The sequence below is a fragment of the Pteropus medius genome, unplaced genomic scaffold, assembly GCF_902729225.1.
Source record: "Pteropus medius unplaced genomic scaffold, Ma_sr-lr_union100, whole genome shotgun sequence".
In the NCBI taxonomy this organism is placed as follows: domain Eukaryota; kingdom Metazoa; phylum Chordata; class Mammalia; order Chiroptera; family Pteropodidae; genus Pteropus; species Pteropus medius.
Genome location: NW_024350325.1, coordinates 2619680 through 2638236, shown reverse-complemented (window position 1 = coordinate 2638236; position 18557 = coordinate 2619680). Strand labels below are relative to the sequence as shown.

General features: G+C 36.2%; 1 protein-coding gene across 7 annotated transcripts in view; it reads right to left on the bottom strand.

Moving 5' to 3' along the window:
- Nucleotides 1–6353, bottom strand: part of MTUS1 (microtubule associated scaffold protein 1) — a 134111-nt gene extending 127758 nt beyond the window's left edge. For 3 of the 7 annotated variants that reach the window (XM_039839293.1, XM_039839290.1, XM_039839296.1), the window contains exon 1: nucleotides 5569–5808. The gene's annotated coding sequence lies outside the window, so the exon portion shown is untranslated. Of the gene's footprint in view, nucleotides 1–1174; nucleotides 1290–5568; nucleotides 5809–6245 lie in introns of those variants that run through there. The other 4 variants (XM_039839295.1, XM_039839297.1, XM_039839292.1 and 1 more) reach the window with 3 other exon arrangements.
- Nucleotides 6354–18557: the final 12204 nt, after the last annotated feature.

The window sequence follows — 18557 nt, the reverse complement described above, 5'->3', positions numbered from 1 at the left end:
CCATAGCTGCACCCTTGTTCCTTGCACAGTGTTTGACTCACAGAACATAGTTTGAGGGTGATGAAAATTAAACTAAAGATTCTAACAGCAAGGATTTTTACTCATGCCTTTTAGTTACCATTTAACATGAAAACACAATCCTAACTATATATTATGTATACGTGACTTGGTTCTCCATAGGGGACTATAGGGGCTGTAGACTGACGAGTTAATTCAACAAGTGCCTTTTTCTTAGTAGAAAAATTTACCCTTTGTAACCCAATTCCCATTTCTCCAATCTTTCTCTCTCACCAGCAAGTAGGACTTCCGCAATCCTCTCATGAATTACAGTCTATTGGGTGGTTAGGTTAGTAGAAATGTGCAAACATGCTTCAATTCTATAATCTGCCCAAGAATGAGATGACTATAGTGTAGCAGTTACTATATAATAAAAACAGACTTTTTACAGCACAAAGTGATTTAATCAGTAGTTATTCTTGTAAGTGCAACTCAATCAACTTGACACAGAGGCTGGGGGGAGGGGCTGAGACCACGTTTGAATGTCCTCTCATAGACTGCTTATATCTATATTGTCTTCCATTTTTGTTCATGAAGCTAGTGCAAGCTATGTTTTAAAAGGGCATGCAATTTCAACTTGTTATCATGTATGGTTAATCATCAAAACAATCTACGAGATACACATCAGAGAGAACTCATTTGTCATTGAACACTCCTAAATACATTGTATGTCCAGAACTGCTTATCTGAAATAAGGTGAAGAAATATTGACTTTTCACTCAGAACTGGTATGTATGTAAATAATACCAGAGTTAAATATTAGCAAGTTTCCAGTGCTGAAAAGTAGAAGCTAACTCAACAGTCAAGATTCAATGAACACCGCCATAAACTTTACACAAGAACATATTTTTACACCTCTCCTTCCTGCTCTTCCGACAAGTGTGAATCAGAAAGAATCCTTTCTCACTGACAATTTAGGACACAAAATATTCTAAAATATTTCACCTGATTGTAGAAGATCAGAGTAACTATGATTGATTGGCCCACAAACCTAAGCACTAATTTTCTTTTCTCTGCATTGAGCTTAAATATAAACTGACAAAGTACAAACATTTCTAAGTATTTAAAAGAATGACTGTAATTTAATGGCTTTAAAACCCTCTTCATGACACCTTACCTAGAAGACTGATGCGTTCCCAGTCTGTTTTGTTGCCAGTCTTTGCTCTTCCTCTTGTTGTGTGCGCACAATGGGGGACTGGCTGAGTCTGCCCTTCCACCCAGCACAACTCTTACTGAAACATGAAATCAGTACAATTTCAGACAAAATTACACTACCTGCAAGTCATTTCCTCGCAACCCTTTTGCCCTTTCCAGGTAGTTTGAGAAACTTATGATCTGCACTTGTACTTCATCTCCTTTCACTGCTCGAAAAGAATCTATTCAACTCTACTAAAAAAATAAACATGTTTCTTCAAGAGAAACTTTTAAGTGACTTTAAAACTTAGTTTTACAACTCCAAAATGAAATAAAACTTTTAATTTAGAATAAAGATGTGTGACTTTTCTTATTTTACTCATGTAAGTAATGTGGACACAAAAACATCTGTTAATTTTGATCTGGGGCTATTAGAAATAGTTAAATACAGTTTACCTTTAGGTAAATAAATTTTTATTTCTCTTCAATATGGGGCTTAAACTGAAGGCTAAGGAAAATCTACTAGCTTTAATAAACAAAAATAAGGTTTTGTAATAAAAGATTTGTAAGTCAATATGTATTTCTGAAGTGCCTGAAAGCTATTTACTTTAGAAAAACACCTCTCTAGAGTCAAGTTTGTTTATACTCTAAATTAGTTGAACCCTTTGACTGTGTAAAAGTTAACCATCAAGGCAATCACAAATTGCAAGTTAGTTTACAGTGTATAAAAATGAAGTTTTATTGTCTCTATCTACACAGTAAGGATTACCCTCAAATCTGTCATCTCCAAAACAGAAAAAAATTTTTTCATCTTAAACCAAGTGAACAAGAAAAAGTCATGCATTAATACTATGAATATCTGCCCACATAACAGAGTAATAACTGATGATTTCAAAGAATATTGAAGTCATTTTAAAAAATAACTATCATCAGGGCAATCTTTTACAAAGTTTGGTTTAGAAATACATTTTTAGAAGTAGTAGCTGCTAGTCAAACTCAGTTCCTAGTTACACTGTACTGTTCTGCCAAGGATGGGGAACTCTGGTCAAAGCAGGCTTTTCTGAACCAAATTTTAGGCTAAGGCCATACCATGTCATCTAATCCTTTTTTTGTTGTTTAAAAAAATAAATAAATAATAGGGTGGGGTCACTCATCCTCAGTCACTCTTCTGGAGGCCACAAGCCACCACTGCCCAAGCACCTGCCACCTGCCAGCTATTTGGTGGTGGTCATCTCCACTGCCTCAAGAGAAAGTCTGGGCCCATTTCTAAGTGTCCCTCAAACACACACACACCAAACACCAACCTCATCCTCACAGCTCATGTGTGATCCCCTGGCTTATTCTTAGGCTCTAAAAGATGGTGAGTGAAAAATCACTCTCAGTGAGGCCTTTACCAGTTCTAAAGGTACTTTTAAGCTTCCATAGTATGAAAAGATAACTCAAGTTTGGGAAATCAGGAAGGCTTTTTACTCCTCTTCATATGGTTTATGAACAGTGTTAAAAATCAATTTGGGAAAATTTATAACTAGATATATATCTAACTAGACATCAAGACTCATCAATTCAGAATGAGACCACGATAGTGAATATTTATAAAATTCTGGCTAAGTAATACTACAGATGAACTACTAAAAATAAAGGGACTGTGAGCCTAATATACATAATTACAGAACAATAGATCTGAAAGACTTTCATTCCCCAGAATTTAAAACTTTCTGCTCCAATTTCAAAAAGTGTTGTTCCTAATGGTCTCTACCATGCACAACTTTCTCATCTACAACCTGCTTTGCAGTACCCTCTCCTCCAGGACATGGAGGTACTTACATTGGACTTGAAAGAATCTAAATCAGAATTTTGGGGGGGGAAAGGGGAGGGGTAATTTATTTCAAAAGTCATCTTCTGCCACTGTCACATATAGTTCTTAAGCTATTCAGGGGCATTAAAGTTTTGTTTCTGAGAAAGTCAACAGATTTGGCTACATTATAGAACTTCTGTAAGTCAAAACCAGTATAAACAATGTGCTACATGTTTGTCTTTATACGGCAAAGACAAAAGAAAAAATCTGCATTATGAAAAGCTAAAGTTTATTATCAATCCATAAAAGGCTCTTATGAATAGAAAAATACTAATATCCCAGGAGAAAAATCTGGCACTACATTCAATTAAAAGGAAAGAAAAATAGAAAAGAACTAGATTTTTTGGTGTTCAACATCATTTGTAATCAAAGAAATGGAAATTTAAATACTGATATGGCACCTATAAAGTTGGCAATAATTATTTTCCCTTTTAAGGATGTTTCCCCACATTAACAATATAGTAACACAGGTACTCTGAGTGCTGATGGGAGTATACTTTGGTATAAGATATTTTGGAAAGCTAATGGTCAGTTTGTATCCAGAGATCTTTGAACCATCAACTTTATTTCAAGAATTCCATCTAAGGAACTATGCCCTGTAAGAAAGTTTTATAAAGGATACTTGTTGGACCAGTACATATTTAATAGTAATTGGAAATAAGTTAAAAGTTAAGCTATAAGGAAATAGCTAAGTAAATTGTTAAATCTAGATAATGTAATATTACACAGCCACTAAGATTCTTGAAGAACTATAACAGCACAGAACTTTTTCATTATATGTTAAGCAGAAAAAAAAAAACCAGCATGCAATAGTACATTTGTATAAACTGCATAATTGTAAAAAATAAAATTTTATGTCATATATTACCAAGTATAAAGAAAATATTGTGATTATCTTTGAACGGTGGGATGATTTAACTCAGACTTTCTCAATCCGCCTATTTTTATATAGCAAGCATGCATTACTTTTGAAATTGTAACAAGGCCAACAGAACAGGGCTATTAAGTGATATGCTTTTTAAATGTTTAAGTCTTATAACTGCAGTTTCCCAGAAATACCAAAAAAATTCTAGCGTTTTATAGTCCTATGAAATACTCCAAAAATGTAACCGTCAATTACTGATATATAATTAAAAAGCACAGATCTTCTATAAGCACTATTTTCTCCACATAATGCTGATTTTAAAGAGTAGGTGAAAAAGTTGGAGCAAATTAAATAAGTAACTATACTTTATTTTAAACTGAATTCCACTCAGGTTTTTGCTCTTTTAAGTAAGTAGTTCCGATCAATTCTTTGTATAGGTTTCTTTACGGAATATTGTACTTAAGAAAAAAATGAATAAAAACACTTCATACATAGTAAAGCTCTATACAAGTAATATATCACTGTTTCAATTTAAGTTGTCCATCATTTCCCGCTCTAATTAACTCTGAAAAGGTGTTATCTACAAAATTGCAATTCCAACTATGCAATTTCTTTTAGCGTTAATCAAACACTTATCTGGGTGTATCTAGACACCTTAAGGAAGTCCTAGGTTCCCAGGAACCCTGGACTGTTTTTCACCCCCTGGACTGTCTCCCTTCTTTCCTCCAATCCTAACACGTTCACGCCCATCTGCCACCCCAGGCCTGAAGATTTAGCGTGATGATTGAATCATCATCTGGCAAAACATGAATGCTTTCGTCCCCCTCGTTTTGTCTAAGACTTTTATTCAAACAAAACACGCTGAATTTCCTTTCTGAGTATACTATTTAAAATAAGCAGTATTAATAAAGTATGTGAAACGTTATGCAGGATAAATGAAGACTCCATTCCTATTCCAAAATCAATTAATCCGACTCAAAATCGACAAATAACTTAGTAGGAAAGAGTATTCCTTGAAAAGATTTATTTAAGGTAAGTAAAAACATAAACCTACTAATTACTATTGAGTAATCCACCAATAAGGCTGTGATCTTAGGGGTATATTTTTCTACAGTGCTAGAGAAGCACAAGCGAACGGCAGGAATAAGGCACGGGACGAGAAGCCCTTGGGAATTGCAGCAACCCCATTAATGCCCTGTTCAGCTCTGATTACTTATGCTGAGAATGGGCCCAAGCGAACCGCCCTGCGAGAGGTCTGGGATTGCTGGGCCCTGGCAGGTCAAGTGTCTGGTGGGAGGCTTCCGGCTGAGGGTACATGCTCGTCGGTCTGAATAACTGGGTTTACTGTAAACTCCTTCCGTCACTTTCAAGGTGACAGCCACGACGAGATCTGCATCCGTCCCTTCTGCACGAGCTGCGCTGTCCCCACGTGAGACCTGCTCCATACAACCTCCACTCCGCTGGGGCTACCTCCCCACTTTCCCCCACACACACACTTTGGCACCCAAATCCTTAGAATACCCGTCCCCGCACCCTCCCTCTAAGCTAGTCCGTCACCCTACGACGGTTGCGTTCACCAAGTCCTCTCCCCACCCTCAGCCGCGATCCCCGCCGCGGACAGGCTGGGCGGAAGGAATCTACTCAACTCCGCACTTACCCGCAGAGCCTCGGATCCAACCCGAGCCCTCCGGGGAGCCAGACGCAGAAGTGAGGAGACCAGCACTCCGAGCCCAAACGCCCTTTGGACTCTCGGCAGAGGCGCTCCAGGCCCACCCGGGAGGGCCGCGGAGCAATCCGTGCCCGCCGGGCAGCCTACGCACCTGGGGACACACGGCCCGTCCCCACCCCCACGCCTGCGGCGGCTGCTGCCAGGCGGGATCCCGGTGTCCCCGGCGCCCCCGCCTCCCTCCTCCCGCCTCTCCGGCCGCCAGGGGGTGGAGCAAGGGCGGGGAGTTCGGGAAACTTGTAAATAGAAAAAAGCTTGGCCGCCTCTGCTCCCTTCACCCGGTGCCGCCCCTTCCAAGCCGCCCCAGCCTGCGCCTCGCAGCTGGAGACAAAGGCCAGGCGACGTCCAAGGGGGCTGCGCCCCGATAAACTTGAAAGGCATGCGAGGCTGTACCTACACACTCCGGCTCCGGAGGCTCGCGTCGCGCCCAGCTCGCCCGTGGCTCCCTCCTCGCGCTCCCGGGTCCCAATCCCGAAGCCCCGCGCGCTCCCGGGCTAAATGCGGACGCGCTGCGGGCCCCGGGCGTCCGCGCAGGACCGCGCTGCACCTGTTGCCACGTGCGACGCGGCGCCCCGGGGCTGCCGCCTGCGCACCTGGCTGAACCTCACCTCCTGCACCACACAGGTTTCCGCGAGCCACCAGGACGCTGTCGCGCCCAGTGCTGCGGACCCCAGGCCGGGCTGACGAGAGGATCTGCCTCCCACTGCTCTCCTGGCACCTGTGTGTTCTTGCGCGAGTTCTCCAACTTCCCGCTAGCCGTAGGGCATTGCAGCGAAGGCGGGCGGGGGGTGGGGTAGGGCGTGGGGAAGTTGCAGAGTTACCAGGACCAAGGTTTGCCAGAACCCAGAGGGAATTGTTTCTTCAGAGTATCAGACTCCGGGTCTATAGTATTATCTTCGTTACCTTTACTAAAGAAATGAGCTCCAGCTGTTAGATCTCCGTATAAAAAGTGCAAAGGAGAATAGAACACCAGGGAGAGAAATGAGTCCCGACCCACTTTTCCATAAACGCAAATTAAGTCCCTACTCTTTGCTAAACAGAACAAATTTCATTCCTAAACTATTAGGCCCATAAAATATTTTCTCCTATATGTATATTTTTAATGCAAAGCTTTTCCACAGTTTCTCTTCCACTTACAAGAGATGTAGTAACATTATTGAATCAGTAAAAATCAGAAAACCCTAATCAAAAATTTAAAAATATTAATTACCTGGTTTGGAGTTGCTAAAGCTTTTTAAGAGGGTTTTTTTTTTCTGAGACTTAATCTGAGGATATTGTATTTGAGTTTCTATACTATCAATATTAGATCAACCAAGAGATGTATTGCCATTTACAATTGTAAAGCCTTTTCACGTGTAGTGTTCCATTATTTCCTCAGCAAGACCTGGAGTATGTGGTCAGATTATTATCTCCATTTTCGACTGAGGAAATGGAAGTTCAGAAAGGTGAAGTGACTTGCTCAAGGTCGCACAGCTAGTGAAGGGCAATAGACCTAACTCCTAATCTCTTTTTATCCCATTACGTGATAACAATTCTCATGTGCTTTTGAAGTTCTTGTTGTAAAGACAAACATGTAACTAACATATGACTTTAGGAAAAGATAATGTGAACATTTTTAAAGATACAGCATTAAACACCATTGAATTATTCTCCCTTATGCAAAAGCATCAAATACAAAACAAAAACAAACAACTGACATTATTTCTGCAAGTCATCAGGCAGTTATGCTAATTAGTTACATGCCTCCTCCCTAAGCAGAATAGTCAGAGTGTTAAACATACCATTTAATCTTTATAACCCTCAGGTGACCCAGATGATTTAGTCCAACTCCTCACAGTTGCGTTGTGTGGCTTAGTTATATTTATAAATATGGAACGTGTTTTACTTCATTTTTCCATGGGATAGATTAAAGAAAGAAGAAACAAAACAAAAAATGCCCTCCCCTAAGTAATTAAAAGCAACTTTTGTGGCCATTGGCTAATCTGAAACTTAGCTTCTAATTGAATTCAAATAAAAACAAAAGTTACCTTCTAGGGGACATCATAAGGGACTCTGTCAAGGCAAATATGCTTGAAATGGGGCCTGCTGACTTTTCTTCCCATTTGGTTCTGGGCATGTTGCCATGTTCTTGCTCTCTGAACTTTAATGCTGACCTGCTACAGATTTCATAAACAATATTAAGGATCAGATAATAACTCCACATAACTTTGTGGCCCTTTATCCTAAAAAAATATATATTTTTTTTCTCCATTAGACAATTGCAAATTAAAACAACATTGAGTAACTATTTTTTTACTTATTAGATTGGCAAAGATTAGAAAGTTTGATGAACACTATTGGGGCAAAAGTATGAAGAAATGAGTAGTCACAAAGCAGATGTGCATGGAAGTTAACATGACTTCCACTGAGGGCAATTCACAATACCTAACACAATTATAAATGTACATATCCTTTGAGCTATTAAGTCTACATATAAGAATTTATCTTACAACGCACATGAGAAATGGCAGTCTACATAAATTGTCCATTTAGCATTATTTATAGTTAAGAAAAGATTGAAAATGTACAAATGTTCATTAATATTAAAAAACTGGTAAATTATGAAACAGCCATAAAGTTACATCCTTTGAAGGCTTTTAAAAAATGAGAAAAAGCTCTTTACTTTTATGAAGTGATCTTCAAGATACATTATGTGCACAACTTTTTGAAATGCAAAACAAGTATGCTACACTTTCTATTGAAAGGGGGAAATTATAGATACTCATATGTATACATATATACATACATTTGTTTGTATATGACTAAAATATCTCCGAAAAAGATATACCAGAAACTGATAGGATTGGTTATGTCTTGGGAAGGGAGACAAACAGCTAGAGGGCAGGGTTTAGGACAAACTTTTCAGTAAATATAATTTTATATTTTTTGAATTTTGAACCATGTGAATAATAGTATCCATCCCAATATTTTAAAAATTTCCAGCACTTGATGTTTTGCCAGCAGGAATGACTAAGTTTCTCTTCCTCCTAATTTCACTTATAGATAAATGATCAAATTTCTCATGCATTAATGGAGGGAAAAGCAAAATGCTCAAAAATTCTTTCAAAATATTTCTTCTCTAGTTTATTGAAAAAGGAAGACTTTAGGACACAAACCTCTAACATGCCGTGATTGGGGTGCAAATGATGAGTTAGCAAATTCCTTAGAATTTTATTAACATTGATATCTCCCCGGAGTAGAGCTTCCAGCTGATTTTCCCAAAGTCACATTCAATCAAAAATGAAAAAAGAATTCCAGGCTTGATTTCCAAGGGAGAAACTTCAATACGTTGACTTGAGTAGTGAGGAAGTAATTCCATGGGAATTCTATAGAGTTGTTTTATTTTATTCCTAAACTTGATCCCTTTATTTGTTACTTTGTTATATTATACCACGACTTTATTGAATGAGGGATTTGAACAACTCTAAAAGACACACATAGCAAATTTTAAAAATAAATATTTAGAAATATTAAAATATGAGCCAAGAAAAAACATACAGGTAAGAGTAAACATACCATTGAGTAATAAATTAAACCAGTGAGCTTCCTGTTAGCCAAGTGCCCTTACCAATTACATAATTGCCATTTTCAAAAAGGGCTAATAGTTCTTCAAGGGAAGTGAAGCTTTCCTAGTAATGAATTCAAAGATAAATGTTTTGAACTCGTGTTTCAGATCAAGACTATAGAATGGAAAATAATATATTATTGATAATACTGTAAGAAACTGTATGGTTATTTTTCATAGTGACTTAGAAATAAATCATCTTGAAGGTATTCACCCAGTCAGGAACCAAGCCAAGCCTTATAACAGCAATGGTAATCCTTAATCAAGGATTAACTGTAAATAGAGGTATGTACAGATAAGCGATTCTTCCATATATGCTTTTGAAAGTCAAATTTACTTATGGTAAAATTCTAACATGTTCACAAATCCCTTGCCTCAGAGATAGACACAGTTGCTTTATACAACATTCCAGAAATTTTCTCATCAACCAGAAGGTGCTGAAGAATTGTTAGTAGTGACAAAGACCCAGAATGCTGGAATTTTGTGATACTGTTGATGACTTTTTCCTATTTCTGTTGAAAGAAAATGTATATTACAAGTATCCACATGACTTTTAATTATTGTATCCCAAGATGGTGAGACATACATGGTCAAATACACAAGCTATAGCAATGACTGCACTGCCAGAAAACAGCATAAGAGCAGTCAATGGTCCAGATTTTCTTAAAAATGACTCTTGGGCTTCTAATAATCCATTCTTCTTCCTAATGGACTTGGAGACTCAAGCAGACTCTCCTCACAATGTTCCAGACAGGTAACTATCAGAGTAGAGATATTCTTGCGTCAAAGTCTGCAGATTTGTAAAGTATCTCAAGAAAGAAGAGTTCCTTGTTGCAAATTCACAGCAGTAGCAATAATGAGGAAATATAGCCTCCTCTTATCAAAATGACCTGAGAGCATCTGAGAAACTTTCATCCTCCCATACCGTGAAAGGCATCTTCAACAGCCCTTCCATTCCATTTATAGACTCTGTAGAAGGAACCATTCTTATAGCATGATGCCAAAATTATTTTCACTCATACACAAACAAGTTGTTCTGTAATTCTGCTTTTGACTTCTTCATATTAGGAAAAAATTAAGAAAAATATAGCACCACCACTTTGTTATTCGACCACTTTGAAAATGTTTACTTTGAGTGCTTAAAATGTCATGACTAAATAAACCATTGGTGTGCATAATCTACTCTTGACAATAAATCATAAATATGTTATACTTGGCATTGGTTAGTCTTTGGTCCAATCAGATGGAGTCTTTCCTTAAAAGGGGGATGTATTTTCAATTTCAAAGTATTTATTGTTTCGTGACAAATACAGTACAAAAGTCTATGGCTTTGAAGTCTCATACCTTTGAGACTGTCACAGTCTACTTTGACTTTTTGGATTTGCTTTTAATTTATGCCTCTGGACTGTTCTTTTGGCCAAATGTAAGCTCTCAGAGAGCTGGGGGCAGCCTTCCAACTTGCTCCCATCCTCCTTGGGCCTTGCTAAATGATCAGTGATCACTTAAAAAGAGTACAAAGAGTACGAACCCATGGAACTTAATGAATTCAGTGTTGCTGCATTGTGACTGGTACTCAGTGTCCAGGCCTGGCCTACTGATTGACTTTTAATTCATTCTTTTTGCAACTTTTGGTCTTGATTTATTTTCCTGATCCATACTTGATTCTAAGATCCACCCCCCTTGCAAAAGGTATGCAGTAAAGTGGGCCTGGTGCTCTAAGCTGTAACAAATTTTTGCAAATCGCAATAAACTAAACAAACAACAGCAATTAGCCCTTATGCTGCTACATAAGCATGTTACAAAATATAATAATTCTTCTAAACATATGCTGGCAATTCAAAAAGAGTCACTGAAATATTATCATCATTATTTTCTCCATACAGCAAGTAGGGCTACACTATGCTTGCCTAAATCACATTGCAGTGTGCCAACATTTCAAGTCAGTGCCTGATTAGTTACCAGAAAGTAAGACAATCTTACCTTTGGGTATCTGGAACACTGAGAAGGCAGGTTACTAATCCAGGACAGTAATTTAATACTACCAAATATTTATCTATTTTGGATAAGTATACTTCTGATCTCTTTTTGAATACCTACAAAATTATGGTCAATCCCCACTAATTTACAATCCAATTATCTGCTCTAGAAACCCATAGCTAATTGTTATTTTTTGTTTAGCCTAGGAAAATATTTTTTATTGTCTGCCTGTCTTAAATAGGAGAATAAATTTACTACAAACACCAAAAATACTATTATCACTCCAAAACTGAGGACACAAATTAAAGTTAGAATATTTAATTTGTTTTTTATTTCTTTTTGAAAATTTATTTTTTTTATATATTATTTTAACATTTTATTTTTTAATTTTCCCCCACCCTTCTGGTAACCACTAGTTCATTGTCCATGTCCATGAGTCTCTGTTTGTTTGTCCTGTTCATTTTTTACTTTTAGGTTTATATCCCACATATGTGATATCGTATGATTTTCAAACTTTTCTGTTTGGCTTATTTTGCTTCGTATGATTATTTCAAGGTCCATCCATGTTGTTGCAAATGGCAGTATTTCATCTCTTCTTATGGCTGAGTAATATTCCATTGTATATATGTACCACAGCTTCTTTAGATAATCATCTATTGTAGGACACTTTGGTTGCTTCCATGTCCTGGCCACTGTGAATAATGCTGCTATGAACATTGGTGTACAAATATCTTTTCGGATATGATTTTCAAATCTTTGGGGTAAATACCCAGTAGAGGGATTACTGGATCAGAATATTTAATTTTGACACTTAGATATGTTTTATTTGATTTGACCTATCCAGATCTCAGTTTCTTGTTTACAAAATTAGTTAGTTATATCTAATGGAGTTATTGTGAAGATAAAATATAAGATATTATTGATATATTTATGGTTTCTATATGAGCTCATATTTGGAATTATTGATAACATTCATTTCTCTTCCCATTGGTCTATGAACTCGAGGCTATGGAAAAACTTTTCTTCCCCCAAAAATGTCGTTCCCTCCAGTCTATCATTGCCTGCCATCCCTCCTCATTTCAGCTTTTCAGTTCACGGCTGAGCTATTCAAGTGGGGAGACCAGAGGCCTCTAAACCATTCTGCTTATACTTCCCTATCTATAAAACAAATGGAATATGCATGACCAATATTTCTTTATTTATAAATTATATACAGTACTAGAGTACTGATATATGCATAATAAACATTAAAATAGAAAAGGGTATAATTTAAAAATAGACAGACAGACAGATAGAGACACGTTCTCAAATTTTCTTCCCATATCCCACCAGATACCCTCTGGTGCCAAGAAACGATCTCATTGCTCTTAATAGTCTTTATTGTAGAAGAATTTTCTATTGCTGAAAAGTTAAAAAGCAAAAATAAATACCACTTTTCGAGTAAATACCTATTTTAAAAGTTTGGCATTCTTCAATAAGTTTCCACTAAAATGCATGTACCTGGAATCAACCTTTTATATATTAATTTAACTTTTTCAAGCCTTGTATCCAGAAAGAAGTGAGTGCATTAAAGAGATAAGTCCAAAATGGAGTCACTTATGCTAAGCCCCACCACAACTTAATACCTAACCTAACTGCAATTTCAACCCCTCCCAGGAATGGAATTTTAAACCAATCAGTCTGGAATTTCCTGATCAGCACTGATGAGGTAATTGCCTGATAAGACCTTCTGTCCTCCTCTTAGGGAAGGTGAACTTGCCTGAAATAATTCACTCTTGTTTTTCTTGTCCTTCCCCCTTTTCTGCTATAAAAGCCTTCCATATTTTACAGCCTCTCAAGCACCTTTTTTTTTTATTAGATGGGATGCTGCCTGATTCATAAATTGTTCAGTAAAGCCAATTAGATCTTAAAATTTACTTGGCTGAATTTTTGTTTTTTAACAAATGAATTTTTTTAACCTTCTCCAATGTATTTTTTCCAACACAAGCCATTCAATTCTCAGCGACCACTGGGTGTCCTATAAATTTAACTCAATTCCTAAATAGCATCAGATCTCACAGTTTAAGGACTCAGTCTCACAAGACTACCCCCACTTCAGCTGCCAAATGCAAATCCTTGTTACCTGCGCTTCTGTTGACTAATTATAAATTAGAGATTCTCATGACTTCCTCCACAGGTCAGATCGATTTGCTAGAAAGGCTGAAAATTAAGAACCTTTGATCACTTGGTCTTTCTTGTGACCAGCCCCGTCCTGTGGCTATCTAGGGGCCCCATTTTAAGGCATCTCATTCACATAAACTCTGATGTGCTCAATAGGTGTTTCTTATGAATGACAAAGGATATTCCTATCACTGGAGAAATTCCAAGTGTTTTAGGGGTTTTGTGCCAGGAACCAGGATCAAAGACCAAATATATTTTTTATTCTAACATATCTTTAATTGTAAAATATAACACAGACACAGAAAGCTGCATGAAACAAATTTATAACTTAATAAATACTATAAAGTACACATCCTTTAAACTACTAACTATCTCAGTCAAGAAATAATAGAATGTTGCCAACACCCCTCCTAATCACGACCCCTCCTTCAGCCCTGACAGTAGACACATTTTGACTTTTATGGTAATTACTTCCTAGCTTTTCTTTGTAGTTTTATCATCCATATATCCATCCCAAAACATCATAGTTTAGTTTTGCCTGTTTTTAATGTTAATTTTAATCTAAATGTTCTCTTTCTCTCTCTCTCTCTCCCTATTGCCCATCACCTCCGACTGCCAATTCTCTTTGCAATATATTTGTTGAAGAAATGAAATCTTTGATCTGTGAGATTTCCCTCTGTCTGGATTTTGCTGATTGTACCCCATGTTCTTTTATTCTGTCTTTATTCTGGGTTTACAGGCTTTATCAGACTCACATTTAACTTTGGTTGGGGGAAGAATACCACATGGATGATACTGTATTCTTTCTCCAAGAGGTATAAAATGTCTGGCTGACACACTTTTTGTGACATTAGCAGCCATTGGTGCTTATTGCCTACATCCATTGGAAAAATATTTGATTCTTTCCCTGTATTTCCCAATTTTAATAAAATAAGAGTTGTTTCCTGGGAATCCTGCAAAGGTAACCAAATAAGTCTCTATTTTTGTTTTAATTATGAACTTATATATTTTAATTCATTACAGTTATTATAAAACGTTCTCATCTTTGACCTTTGGAAGCCTTTATAAGTTGGCTCCCGAGGTCTTGTCACATGATATTAGTAACCTTTAAGCACTTCCTTGCTATCTGATATGACAATATTTTTCCAGGATTAGCTAGTACATTTTCTGGCCCAGACTTGGAATCAGCCATTTCTCTGAGAAGCTGTTTTCTTTTAGTGGTAAGGAGTATTCCTAAACCACAATCTGGGTACTAAGGAAGTTTAATCACTGGGTTAGTCACTGTTTCGAGGCAGAGCTAGGCAACATTCTACATATGTTATCTAATGTCTCTATCTATACCTACACTATACATAAGTTTTCCACACTGAGAATCTTGGTTTATAAAAACAAAAGAAGTGATAGAATTAGAATATCACATGATTATCTATTTGTTTACCCACGTGGTATACACACACAACAGCCCTAGAACAGATATCATTGATACCAACTCCAATAAGATTACTGAAAACAACTGAAAATTTTTTGTATTTGCTACCCCCATTATCTTTCCATGTTTTTAATAGTTGTGTTTTCTCTATATTGTCAAGTGTATTGCCATTACAGCTTATACTCTCACACATCCTTATTAGTCTTATCGTGCTATGAGATACATGTATGTATGTATGCATGTATGTATGTATGCATGCATGTATGTATGTGTATGTTTGTGTGTGTGTGTTTCATGCTTATCCTCAATCTGTATGTTGATGTCTTCTATCATTATAGTTGTCTGAAACTCATTCTTAAATAGATTTCTTAGGAAGTACTCGTGGGAACTTTATTTCCTGAGTTTTTGCACAGTGATAACATTTTGTATTCATACTTAATCCTTGAAAGCCCTCAACTCACATTTTATTTCTTTGACTATATTAAATCTTACTCCATTTTGTTCTATCCAAATCATTGTGGTCAAAAATTTGGCAACAAGTTTAATTTTTTTCTAAGTGAACTTTTTTTCTGGATGCCCTAAATAATTTTTTCCTTTAAAATCTGGTAATTACACTGTAATATCTATTGATGTTGCTAGTTCTGGGTCAATTTTCACAGGTATCGTAGTATAACTTTTCAATACGTAGTTTCAAATATATATATTTTTTTATTTTAAAGAAGTGTCCTTGATTATGTTTTGTTTGTTTTGTTTTTGTTTTTGTTTTTGTAATTATTCTGTTCCTTACTTTGGTTTTATTCTTGAGGCATTTCCATTAAACATTTGTTATATATTCTTGGCTTATCTCTACATCTGTTTCTCTCCCCCAAATCCTTTTAATATCTTTTTTAAAATTATTTTTTCTTTTATTTTTTTCTCTTTCATCTTCTATTTTTCTTAAGGCATGTCTCTTGTGTTTACTCATTTTTGGGTTACTTTTAGTTGAGTCTTCATTTCTGAATTGGTTTTGTTCCTACTTCTAACTTTTTCCTGAATTCTATCACTTCATTTCTGAGGTTTTCTAATTCTCATTTATGTTGCTCTTTAATACCTTGTATGATTTCTTTAACGTATTTTAACTCGTGTTGAAATAGTAGGTAGCGGTCTTCATCTATTCTGAAGGTGTGTCTTTCTGACATTTTTGTCTTTGCAAGGTTGTTACTCAGTTTCTTAGTCTCTTTTTCTGTATAGTAATTTTTTACAGGATTTAACCTTGAAATTTTTTCATTTATTTTTATGTAAAATCGTTTTCCTGAATTTGGAGGAGAAGGCAGGATTTGAGAAAGCTTTTCTAATTTTACAGCTCTATTATTCTCTTTTTGTTGTTTTCATATAGCGTTTAAAAACATAGCAGCTTACTTTCTGAGATCTTTTGGCTCTGTTCTCCTTCCTCACTTTTATATGAACCCTCTCTTTCCTTTGTCTCTATTGTCCCTGTCCTACTCAATTAGTGTTATTTTCCCAGAAATTTCTCCTCTGTGCAGTGCTTGTCCTGGGGTGAAAATTTGGCTGGTTAGTTTTAGACATTCCTTGTGCCCCTCCAGACACTTTGTACTCTTCTGCCATTAGAGTGTCCATACTTCTTCCAGTTTCAGCTGCCATTCTCAGGTTGAACCTCAAGCTTTCCAGTGAGCACTCGTTGGCTATTTTGAGATTCTCAGATCTACCAGTCCCTCATTGCTTCCCTCAGCTTTCTATCATGCAGCTGCTGATAACACCTAGCTCTTGTAGCTTTCCTCAATTACTCATATTTTGGGGTTCATGCAGATACCCCATCACCTGTTTTGTTATAGATATTGTCCATGGGCTTTGATTTTGCTATCCTTGGCACTCTATTTTTATGGAGGGATTGGGAAGTTAAAATATTGATGACTTCCCATCTTCCAGACACAAGTAACTATCAAATGGAAGACCTTGGCAGCCACAAACCCTGTATAGTGAGCACTCTTTGACACACAGAGAATGAAACATTCACCCGTATTGGCAGAAGCCCCCTGTGGTGCTAAACGGGAGCCATAGAGAAAGAAAAGGGAAAGAGCAGAAGCAACAAGATCTTATTTGCAGTGTACTATGAGCCAGATAGTCTGGTGGTAGTTTCTATGTTATTTGATTCAATTTAATCTAATCATCACCACAAGCTTCTGAAGTAAGATTTAAATCCAGGTCTTTGTAAGCCCTGTGCTCATTGCATTTGGAACTGTGAGAAATTTAATTCCTATGAAGGAGTAGGAACTGATTATAGTGCAACGGAGTAGAGATAGCTGTTTTAGCATTAGAGAGCTTTGTGAAGTTCTCTCGTTTTTATCAAAAATTGTGTTGTTTGGTTGGATGGACACTTGAGGTAAGATTATGAAAATCATTAAAATACAAAGGATGACATAGGACTAAAAAAAGGATGATGATGGACTAAATAAAAATAAAAAGTGTAGAAAAAAATATATTTACTAAAATGTAAAAGGAGTTTAATAATAAAGATACTACTATGAAAGTAGACAATTCAGAAGATATAGAAACAGATCCTTGAGAAGTTATTAATTTAAAAAGCAGGAAATGGTGGCTTCATAGGTAGCATGCATTCAAGAATTACTTGGTTAAAATCCTGAATTATTAAGATTAATTATGATGGTGATAAAAATAGTAATACCAAACCTTGATTGTATACCATGCACTTTTGTAGGCATTTTACACTTGACATAGGTTAATTGTTTAATTACTCATGACAACCCTATTAAGTAGGTATTTTTATACTCATTTTATAAAGTGATAAAATTGAAACCCAGTCTGATTATAAATATGCCAAGTGTCACACAGCTAATGAATAACAGGATTAGGATGGAAACCTACATCAGTCTCACCTCCAAGCACCAAACAACTGTGCCGTTATAACTCTTTATAGTTCAATGTTAGATTTACTTTTGTGCTCTAACCCCAGATACATAGCTCAAAAACAATACACAACTTTAAAAGTAAAAGTAATTTTTTAAATGAGAAGGATTGGGAGAATTTGTAGTCTTTTGTTAAAAACCTCTTAACAAAGAAACACTAGAGTCAAGTCACACTTGAATCAATTTATGTAAAAATCAGAAACATAATGAGGTACTCCTATCACCACTATAACTAAATAGAGAATGTAAATAAATCTAAATTTGCATATTACATAGTTTCATACTTAAAATTTCAGCAGAATCAAACAGAAATAGTATACACAACTAGAAAACAATATTCACTATATCAACAAATGCATTGGATACAATGCATAAATTTAATTTGAAACATAGTTTTTTAATAATTAAATTCTAATAAAAAATTTAAAAACATAACTAAAGAACTGTGCTACAGGTTTTTTAGAGAGACTAAATAGACATCAATATTTCTTATTTATATATATAAATTTATTGTAGTACAACTAAAATTCCTGTGAGAACTAGTAGTAAAAAATGAATGGATGACAATATCAAATCATTTTCATAGGTAATAAGGGTGAATTCAGACTAGCAGATTTGGAAAAGTGAGTATACTGCAGCAACAATCAAAATCATATGGTGTTATCATGGTTTGAAATATGAACCTGATTGATAATAGAGACAAAACAGACATAGGTCAAGAAATAACTGCTTAATACATTGTGTTCCAAATAGTTGGCTAACAAGTTGGAAAGAATCAACTTAGATAGATAGACACATGAGACCCAAACACTACAATAAATTCCAG